The sequence below is a fragment of the Herpailurus yagouaroundi genome, unplaced genomic scaffold (genome assembly GCF_014898765.1).
Source record: "Herpailurus yagouaroundi ecotype Mexico unplaced genomic scaffold, PumYag 67700, whole genome shotgun sequence".
Lineage (NCBI taxonomy): Eukaryota > Metazoa > Chordata > Mammalia > Carnivora > Felidae > Herpailurus > Herpailurus yagouaroundi.
In genome coordinates, this window is record NW_024420499.1 from 6,722,581 (window position 1) to 6,733,457 (window position 10,877).

Here is a 10,877-nt window from a genome sequence, read left to right on the forward strand (position 1 = left end):
CTAAGGTAGAATGCCTTTCTTTCTTCTTCTATGATGGAACTTTTATTATGACCTAAGTGGAATAACTTTGAGGAAGACAATTTTGAATGGCAAGGGTTCATTTGGGATTCTTGGGACACATCAAGACTTCTGCCTTAGAACAAAAAACAAACACATAAACAAACAAAGAAACAAACAAACAAATAAATAAAATGGCTAACAACAAGCAGCTTTCTTTAACTGGTAAGGTGATGCTGAGAAAAGAATAAGATCAGAAAGATTCCAATCTCTTGATTCTTCATTTAAAACAACCTCAGCCTTCTCCTTCCCTAAAGAATTCCTTCTTTCTAATTCTGTGTCTTCCCCTGATAACCCAAACCCCTCCTGGATTTCTACCTCTCCATTCTATGTCCTTTGCTCTGACCTCTTTCTCATCCTTTTTCTCTTTCTCAGCTCTCTCTAACTTCTAAATCCCCACCTTCAGAACTCTCCAGACATGCAAAAGCCATAGAGATAGAAGGCTGCATGGAGGAGGTGGTATCTGAGCTAGGCTTTGAAAAATGGGACAGGATCTTCCTGAGCAGAGACAGAGGGAAAAACTTTCTACACAATCCCTGAAGGTTGTCCCTCTTTCACTGACTGAGGAATAATCCAAACCTGTCAATAAGGGTGTGATAAATCTGTCTCTAATTTTAGGGACCCATTACAAACCACATTTAAAGCATCAAAGCTAACACCCCAACAGCAATCTGCATATTTTTTGTTAATTGCCTTGAGCCTGAAATATCAGATGGCATTCAGAAGCTTAAATTGTCTGGCAGACCACGCCCATTCATGAGTTATAACACTTTGAATCCAGTGCTTTTTAGTTCAGCATTTTGCAGGGAGCATAATAAGCAAAGAAAAAATCCACACACCACAAATTTATGTCATTATAACTTGAACAGCAACCACAAATCAAAAATGAGTAATAGATATGCAAAAACTAAAGAGGAAGGAATCCAAGTATATCGCTAAAGAAAGCCAACTAGTCCTAAGAGAAGAGAGCAAGGGAAGGAAGGAACAGAGAAGAAATACAAAACAACCATAAAACAAGTAACAAAATGGCAGTAAATACATACCTATCAATAATTACTTTGACTGTAAATGCACTAAATGCTCAAATCAAAATACATAGGGTGATGGAATGGATTTTAAGAAAAAGACCCATCTAGGGGTGCCTGGGTGGCTCAGTTGGTTAAGCATCCAACTTTTGCTCAGTTAATGATCTCACGGTCCATGGGTTCAAGCCTCACGTCAGGCTCTATGCTGACAGCTCAGAGCCTGGAGACTGCTTTGGATTCTGTGTCTTCCTGTCTTTCTCCCCACCCCCACCCCCACTCATGCTCTGTCTCTCTCTGTCTCTCAAGCATAAATAAACATTAAAAATTTTTTAAAAAGAAAAAGATCCATCTATATGCCGCATACAAGAGACTTATTTCAGACCTAAAGAAATATGCATATTGAAAATGAAAGGATGGAGAAGTATTTATCATGCAAATGGATTTTAAAAAAAAGCTGGGGTAGCAATACTTACATCCTATGAAACATACTTGAAAACAAAGACTGTTAGAAGACACAAAGAAGGACACTCTGTAATCAAAAAGGGAACAATCCAGCAAGAAGATATAACAATTGTAAATATTTATGCACCCAACATGAGAGTACCAAAATACATAAAACAGTTAATAACAAACATAAGGGAATTTATTGATAGTAATACAATAATAGCAGGGACTTTAACACTCCATTTATATCAATGGACAGATCATCCAAACAGAAAATCAACAAGGAAACGCTGGCTGTGAATGACACATTGGACCAGATGGATTTAACAGATATATTCAGAACATTCCATCTTAAAACAGCAGAATACACATTCTTTTCAAGTGCACATGGAATATTCTCCAGAATAGATCACATATTAGCCACAAAACAAGTTTCAACAAATCCAAAAAGATCAAAGTCGAGCCATGCATCGTTTCTGACTTCGGTTCTATGAAGCTAGATATCAACCAAAAGAAAAAAATCTGGAAAGCACAAATACATGGAGGTTAAATAACATGCTAGTAAACAATGAATGTGTCAACCAAGGAATCAAAGAGGAAATCAAAATATACATGGAGACAAATAAAAATAAAACAGAACAGTCCAAAATCTTTGGGATGCAGCAAAAGCTATTCTAAGTGGGAAGTTTAGAGCAATACATGGAACTAGAAAAAAAAAACAGTAGAAGGAAAGAAATAACAAAGATTAGAGAAGAAATAAATGAAATAAAAACAACAACAACAACAACAAAAAACAATAGAACAATGAAACAAGGAGCTGATTCTGTGAAAGGATCAAAAAAAAATTTATAAACCTTTATCCAGTCTCATTGAGAGACAGAGAGAGAGAGAGAGAGAGGACTCAAACAAAATTAGAAGTGAAAGAGGAGAAAGAAAAACCAACACCACAGAAATGCCAAAGATTATAAGAGAATACTATGAAAAATTATATGCCAACAAGTTAGACAACCTACAAGAAATGGATAAATTCCTAGAAACAGATAACCTCCCAAAACTGAATCAGAAAGAAATAGAAAACTTGAACAGACCTATTACCAGGAAGAAAATTTGAACAGACCTATTACCAGGAATGAAATTGAATCAATAATCAAAAAACTTCCAACAAACAAATGTCGAGGATGGAACAGCTTCACAGGTGATTTCTACTGAACATTTAAAGAAGAGTTAATACCTAGTTTTCTCAAACTATTATTCCAAGAAATTGAAGAAGGAAAACTTCCAAATTCATCTGATGAGGCCATAATTACCCTGATAACAAAACCAGATAAAGATACTACAAAAAGAGAACTACAGGCCAATATCTCTGATGAACATGATGCAAAATTCTCAACAAAATATTACCAAACTGAATCCAACAATACATCTAAAAAAAAAGTTCACAACAATTAAATGGGATTCATTCCTGAGATGCAAGGGTGATACAGTGTTCACAAATCAATGTGACACATCACATCAATAAAAGAGAGGATAAAAACTATATGATCATTTCAGCAGATGCAGAAAAAGCATTTGACAAAGCACAACATACATTCATGATAAAAACTCTCAGCAAAGTAGGCTTAAAGGGAACTACCTCAACATAATGCAGGCCATATATGAAAAACCCACAACTACCATTATACTCAATGGGGAAAAACTGAGAGCTTGCAACCTAAAAACAGGAACAAGACAAGGATGTCCACTCTCACCACTTTTATTCAACATAGTACTGGAAGTCCTATCCGTAGCAATCCGACAACTAAAAGGAATAAAGGGCCTTCAAATTGATAAGGAAAATTTAAAACTTTCACTATTTGCAGATGACATGATATTATATATAGAAAATACTAAACACCCCACCAAAAACTACTAGAACTGATAAATGAGTTCAGTAAAGTTGTAGGATACAAGATCAATGCACGTAAATCTGTTGCATTTCTATACATTAATAATAAAGCAGAATAAATAAATATTAAGACAATAATCCCATTTACAGTTGCATCAAAAATAATAAAATACCTAGAAATAAACTTAACTAAAGAGGTGAGAAGGCCTGTACCCTGAAAACTAGAATTCATTGATGACACCAACAATTGGAAAGACATTCCATGCTCATGGATTGGAAGAACAAATATTGTTAAAATGTCCATACAACTAAAGCAATCTACAGATTTAATTCAATTCCCATCAAAATACCAAAAGCATTTTTCACATAACTAAAACAAACAATCTCCAAATTTGTGTGGAACCACAAAAGACCTTGAGTAGCCAAAGCAATCTTGAAAAAGAAAAACAAAGCTGGATGTGTCACAATTGCAGACTTAAAGTTATATTACAAAGCTCTAGTATTCAAAACAGTATGGTACTTGCACAAACGTGGACACATAGATCAATGTAGCAGAATAGAGAGCCCAGAAATAAACCCATGATTATATGGTCAATTCATCTTCAGTAAAGGAGGCAAGAATACACAATGGGAAAAAGTCTATTCAACAAATGGTGTTGGGAAAAGTGGAAAGCTACATAAAAAAGAAGGACACTGGATTTTTTCTTACACCATACACTGAAATAAATTCAAAATGGATTAAGAAATCTTGTCATGATGAGCACTGGATGATGTATGAAATTGTTGAACCACTGTATTGTACACCTGAAACTAATATAACATTGTATGTTATCTACACTGAAATTAAAATTTTTTAAATGGATTAAGGACCTAAATGTGAGACCTGAAACCATAAAAATCCTAGAAGAGAGCACAAGCAGTATTTGCTCTGACATCAGTCCTAACAATATTTTTCTAAATATGTTTCCTAAGGCAAAGGAAACAAAAGCAAAAATAAACTATTGGGAGTACATCAAAATAAAAAGCTTCTGCACAGCAGAGGAAACAATAAACACAACTAAAAGACAACCTACTGAAGGGGAGAAGATATTTGCAATTGACATATCTGATAAAGGTATCCAAAATATATAAAGAACTTATAAAACTCAACACCAAAAAAAAAAACCCTACAAATAATCCAATTTAAAAATGGGCAGAAGAAGCTTTGCACAGTGGCAGTATCGTAGCCAATGAGGTTTATCCAAGGCGCGATTATTGCTAATTGAAAACTTTTCCCAAATGGGCAGAAGACATGAATATACATTTATCCAAAGACATACAGATGACCACAGACCCATGAAAAGGTGCTCAACATCACTCATCATCAGGGAAATGCAAGTCGAAACCCCAATGGATAAAACCTGTCAGAATGGATAAAACAAAAAACTCAAGAAATGACAAGTGTTGGCAAGAATGTGGGAAAAAAGGAATCCTCATGCACTGCTGGTGGAAATGCAAACTGATGCAGTCACTGTGGAAAATAGTATGGAGGTTCTTCAAAAAAACTAAAAATAGAATTATTACATGATCCAGTAATCGCACTACTCAGTATTTACCCAAAGAATATGTAAACACTAATTTGAAAGGATATATGCACCACTACGTAGCATTATTTACAATAGCCAAATTATGGAAGCAGCTTAAGTGTCCATTGGTAGATGGATAGATAAAAAAGTGATACACACGCAGACACACACACACACACACACACACACACACACACGCGCGCGCATGCATACACATTATTCAGCCACAAAAAAGAATGAAATCTTGCCATTTGCAACAACATGGATGGATCTAGAGACTTCAATGCTAAGTGACATAAGTCAGAGAAAGACAAATACGATATGATTTCACTCATATGTGCTATTTAAGAAGCAATACAAATGAACAAGGGGAAATAAGAAACAAACCAAAGGAGAGACTCTTAACTATAGAGAACAAACTGCTGGTTAGCAGAGGGTAGGTGGTGGGTGGGATGGGTGAAATAAGTGAAGGGGATTAAGAATACACTTATCTTGATGAGCACTGAGTAATACATGGAATCGTTGAATCACTATATTGTACACCTGAAACTAATTAAACACTGTATGTTAGCTATAGTGTAATTAAAGTAAAATCAAAATTAAACATTTTTAAAAAGAGGGGCGCCTGGGTGGCTTGGTCGGTTAAGCGTGCAACTTCGGCTCAGGTCATGATCTCGTGGTCTGTGACTTCGAGCCCCGTGTCGGGCTCTGTGCTGACAGCTCAGAGCCTGGAGCCTGCTTCCGATTCTGTGTCTCCCTCTCTCTGTCCCTCCCCCGTGTGTGCTCTTTCTTGTTCTCAAAAATAAATAAACATAAAAAAATTTTAATTCTTTTAAAAAGAAACAAAGTGATTCTCCTCTCCAAAGAAAGGAATCCTCCAGTTTTCCCAACTGCCTTTGGATCAGCAAGGAGAAATAGCTATATGTATTCATAAATGATTGTTCAATCTCATTCTTAGTAGACACTAGAGTCACACTCAATACCTTAATTGCTTCTAGTTTCCTACCATTCTCTGTCAGGTTAATAAAACACCTCAGGTGGGACCTACCAATTGAACACATTTTCTCCTTCTCTTTTAACCATATGCCTATCTCTTAGGGAGTCTTAACTTCTCAATATGCCTTTAACTGCAGTCCTTCCACACTCCCTAACCTATTCAGAATGGACCTTTGAGCAAAATGGAGAGCTACTATAAGGTATGTACTCAAAGGCTGTTTCTTGATCTCCTAGACTCTGATAACCCAGTATGCCATCTTACTGATAACTTCCCTCAACTACTTGAGTACCACCTATAGATTACTCCTGAGTCCCCTTAAAATTACTTCAGTTTTCTGAATTAATTTCTTCAGTACCCAATGTCCTTTGGGCTCCCTCATCTACAGACAAGGGAAAAATGAAGGACATAGAACCTTTATAAGTCTGTATTGAGCCCACAACGCCTCTGCCTAAATTGGCCAGTATCCCCTAAAACCTGAAATCACTAGAGGGAGTATGACCAATTGTGGCAGATTTCATAGATAGTTTAATCATTCCTTGTACTACTGGCTGCAAAACTCCTGTCCTTCCAGTAAAACCAGACTGATGGACATAGGCACTACTTTGTACAAGACATAAGGGCTATGAATCATATAGTATTGCCCACATTTCCCTACAGTCCCCAACCCAAACACTATCCTGTTTTCTATACTTCCAAATTCAACACACTTCAGAGTAGTAGATGTCTGTTCAGCCTTCTTTAGTGTTCCCTTACATCCTAATTTCCAATACCTTTCACCTTAACATGGGAAAAATAGCAATACGCCTGGACACGGATGCCACAATACCTCAATTGAAGCCCCTTCATACTTATCTTAGGTTCTCAATCACAGTCTCCAAGATTTACAATTTCTCTGCTCCTCTACCTTAATCCAACATGCAGGTGAGTTGCTCTTATATCCACATGATCTAACCTTTTCTCAACAGGGCTCTCTTTATCTCTCAGAAACTTTCGCTATAAAAGGATATACAGATTGTAAAGATAAATTACAATTTTGTTGGACCCAGATTCACCATCTAAGCCCTGATATATCCTAGGAAGGCAAATACCTCTGAGTAGATAGAAGCGTAGCCATTTAAAACTGCCCTCATCCTATTCCAAAAGACAACTTGGTGGATTTGGAAGATTTAGAGAATAGGGCAGTTGGTAGATTCCCAAATTTTCTGAATTAACTGCCGCTTTCTATGACATGACTAAAATTGACATCCCTGAACCTCTGCCTTCAGAGGTCACTGCAGAGTTAGCCTTTGACCAACTCAAAGTTACTATCCACAGCCCTGCCATTCTGACTCACCCCAAAATTATACTATTATTTTTCTGTTTATACATAAAAGAAATGGTTATGTTCTTACAGTTTTATCTCAGAAATACAATGAAAATCAGTGATTCATTGGGTATTACAACCTTTCTCTCTACCCAGTAGTTAAACATAATCTCCTTTGTTTGAGGGCAGTAGCTACAACTACATTTAATCTTGGTCACCTGTCTACCTAATGGTACCTCAAGCAATCCAAACTCTTTTCACCAAAGCACTCAACATTTCTCTGCTTTCAGATTCACTTCCTATTAACACTGCTTCCATCCTCAGTGTATATTACCATCTATAGGAGTCATACTGTTTTTAAAATTTGAGATACAATTTTCATACCATAAAATGTATCCTTTTTCAGTTTACAATTCAGTGGGTTTTAGTATATTCACAAAGTTGTGCAACCGTCACCACTATCTAATTCCCAAAGATTTTCATCATCCCCAAAAGCAAAGCCATACCCACTAGCAGTCACTTCTCAGTCCCTTTTCCTCCCAACCATGGGAAACCATTATTGTACCTTCTATATCTATGGATGTGTATATCCTGGACATTTCATGTCAATAGAATCAAGCAATACGGGCTTTTGTGTCTGACTTTTTTCACCTGTTATGCTTTAAGGGTCATTCATGTTGTAGTATGCATCAGTACTTCATTACTTTTTCTTGCTAAATAATATCCCATTATATGCATATACCACATTTTGTTTAGCCATTCATAAGTTGATGGAGGTTTAGGTTGTTTCCACTTCTTGGCTACTATGAATATGGTTACTATAAACATTCATGCACAAGTTTTTGTGTAGACATATGTTTTTAATTCTCCTGGGTATATCCTTAGGATTGGAATTGCTAGATCAGATGATAACTCTACATTTAACCTTTTAAGAAATTACCAAACTATTCCACAGTGACAATGCCCATTTTACATTCCTACCAGCAATGTGTAGGGTTTCCATTTCCATATCCTCAGAACATTTGTCCTTTTTGATTATTGCCATCTTTGTGGGTGTGAAATAATATCTCAGTGTGGCTTTGATTTGAATTTCCCTGATGACTAATGTTGTTGAGTGTCTTCATGTGTTTATTGGACATTTGTATATTTTGGAATTATATCTTAATTCAGCTTTTTACTTCATCTTCCAAAGAAGGGAAAATAATGATTGTTTAAATTTAACCTAAGAATTTTGCCTGTCTCCATCTTGTTTCCTTGAACAATCTCTACTTAAAAATAAGGCTAAGAATTCTTTGTAGATGAGTCATATCTTGAGACTAACCTAATATTCTCAAGTTGGGTATGTGGTCTTCCCACCAGTTTGTTGACTATAACTCCCTTCCTGAAGTCAAGTTAACTTGACTCTAGCCTACCAATAGCAAGGAATCAAAGGGCTAACATATACACAGAAAGCAGATATGCCTTTGGTGTGGTTTGTTATTTTGGCATGCTACACAAACAACAGGGTTTTCTAACAGCTGGTGATACTTCCAATAAGCAGTGTGAGCATGTTCAAGCTTTACTAGATGCCTTGCTACACTCCATGGAAGTGGCTGTAATTAAAGTTGGAACATACTAAGGAACAAACCCATGAAGCAAAAAGAAATGCCTTGACTGACCAGTATGCTAAACAGGGTACTCTTACCCAAGCTCAATTGGCTCAGCAAATTAAAGATTATCTGATTATTCCAAATTACTTCTATGAAACCTTGAGCAAATTGCAGTTAAAGCATCAGACTGTGAAAAAAAATGATAGTGAGAGAGTTCTGGATGTTCCTACAATCAGGCTATAGAGATACCAACACTGTCCTTTGGTCTCTCCTTCAGCTATGGAGTGGTGGGGGGAAATGGGGAGACACTAATGCTGGGATTGCAGAAGTGTGTTGGGTCCTCTGTAATGGGACAGAGCTGGACTGGAGGGAGAATCTTGAGTTTTACAGATGGAGATTTTTGCACTTGAGTTTGTCTGTTGTAGGTAAGGTTGATACAGGGGATTTTACCTGGTGAAATCCATAACATAATAACTTATACTGAATCCTACTTGGGAGAAGTACCTGGAAATTTTTATTTTTAACAAGTAGTTCTGGTAATTGTTATAATCAGGCATATTCTGGAAACTGTTCTCATCTAACCGTCTCAACTTGCAGATGGGGGAAACTGAGGCCAATAAAATAAAATTAAAATACTCAAAGCTACATAATCAGTTAATTACAGAACCAGGATAAAGCTTAATCAATTATGTCTTCTAAAATAGCCTTATATTAATTCCCCCAAAACAGTACTGTGTCTCAAACATACTAAGCCATTTGGTAAATACAAGTATGAATTAATACCTAAGACTAGCATTTGCCACGTGCCAGGATTCCAGGGAATGGGATTCTCGAAGGGTAAATTTTGATAGAAAAGTGAAAAACTGGTCTGAAACATGAGACTACTCAGTTAAGTGAATAAAGCAGAGGGCACAGGGAATATCATAGCATGTATATAGTCCTTCAAAATCCTCAAGCCTTGGATATGGGAATAGAAATTATTATGTTCAGAAGGTTTTCTGAATAATAGTAAGTAGGTAGTTATGTAGCTCTATGAATCTGGACCTTGAGAAATCAAAGTCTGGCCTGGAAACATAGACCTGGAAGTCATCGATGTACAGGTTGAAGCTGAAGCCATGGTATTAGATGAGATCATGGAACTAGTGAGAGATGTTGAGAGGGGCAGAGATGAGGACAGAAGACTGAAGGGACAGCTATTTAAGGAATAGATACAGGAAGGAGAATTTCCAAAGGAAGCAGAGGAAAATCAGCAAGAGGAGTAGAAGGCAAACAAGTAGTGAGGAGAATGGGATCAACGGCCGCTCTGTCACTAAACCCCCCTGTGATCTTAATCATTCCACCTCCTTCTCTAGTCCCTGTTCATCATCACTTGACTGTTTCCAACTGAGTGTTGGAGCTGAGCCTTTAGAGACTATTTTTTTAAGTTTTTTAATGTTTTATTTATTTTTGAGAGAGAGACAGACAAAGTGCAAACAGGAAGGGACAGAGAGGGAGGGAGACACAGAATCTGAAGCAGGTTCCAGGCTCTGACCTGTCAGCACAGAGCCTGATGCAGGGCTTGAACCCACAATCCATGAGATCATGACCTGAGCTGAAGTTGGAGGCTTAACTGACTGAGCCACCCAGGCACTCCAAGACTGTTTACACCAGGGAATCTTAACCTTGACGCTATTGACATTTGGGGCCAGAAAATTATTTTTTGTGAGGGGCTGTCCCATGTATTGTAAGATGTTTAGTAGCATCCTTGGCCTTTACCCACTTGATTTCAACAGGACAGAGCCCCCCTCCCCCAACAAGGCCACCAGCCATGACCACCAAAAATGACTCCAGACACAATGGTCTTCAGTTGATAACCACTGATCTACACAATCTTCTCATATCTGAAATTCTGGTAGGAGACATTCAAGTGGTGAACCTTAGGCAGATGGTTAGTAGGGTCTAGAACTCAGGAGAAAAGCCTGGATGAGGGTACAGATTTGATAATTTATCAGCATATGGTGATAGTTGAAGCC

The 10,877-nt window shown here is 37.2% G+C and overlaps 1 long non-coding RNA gene and 1 pseudogene across 1 annotated transcript; one reads left to right on the forward strand and one right to left on the reverse strand.

The window, feature by feature from the left end:
- Positions 1 to 1,868: 1,868 nt before the first annotated feature.
- On the reverse strand, positions 1,869 to 9,023 carry LOC121025765 (uncharacterized). The gene is made up of 3 exons (XR_005788141.1): positions 9,013 to 9,023; positions 3,191 to 3,196; positions 1,869 to 2,006 (listed from the first exon to the last, which is right to left on the reverse strand). It is a non-coding gene; the product is annotated as an uncharacterized LOC121025765 (long non-coding RNA).
- LOC121025789 (uncharacterized) lies at positions 4,612 to 4,736 on the forward strand (annotated as a pseudogene).
- Positions 9,024 to 10,877: the final 1,854 nt, after the last annotated feature.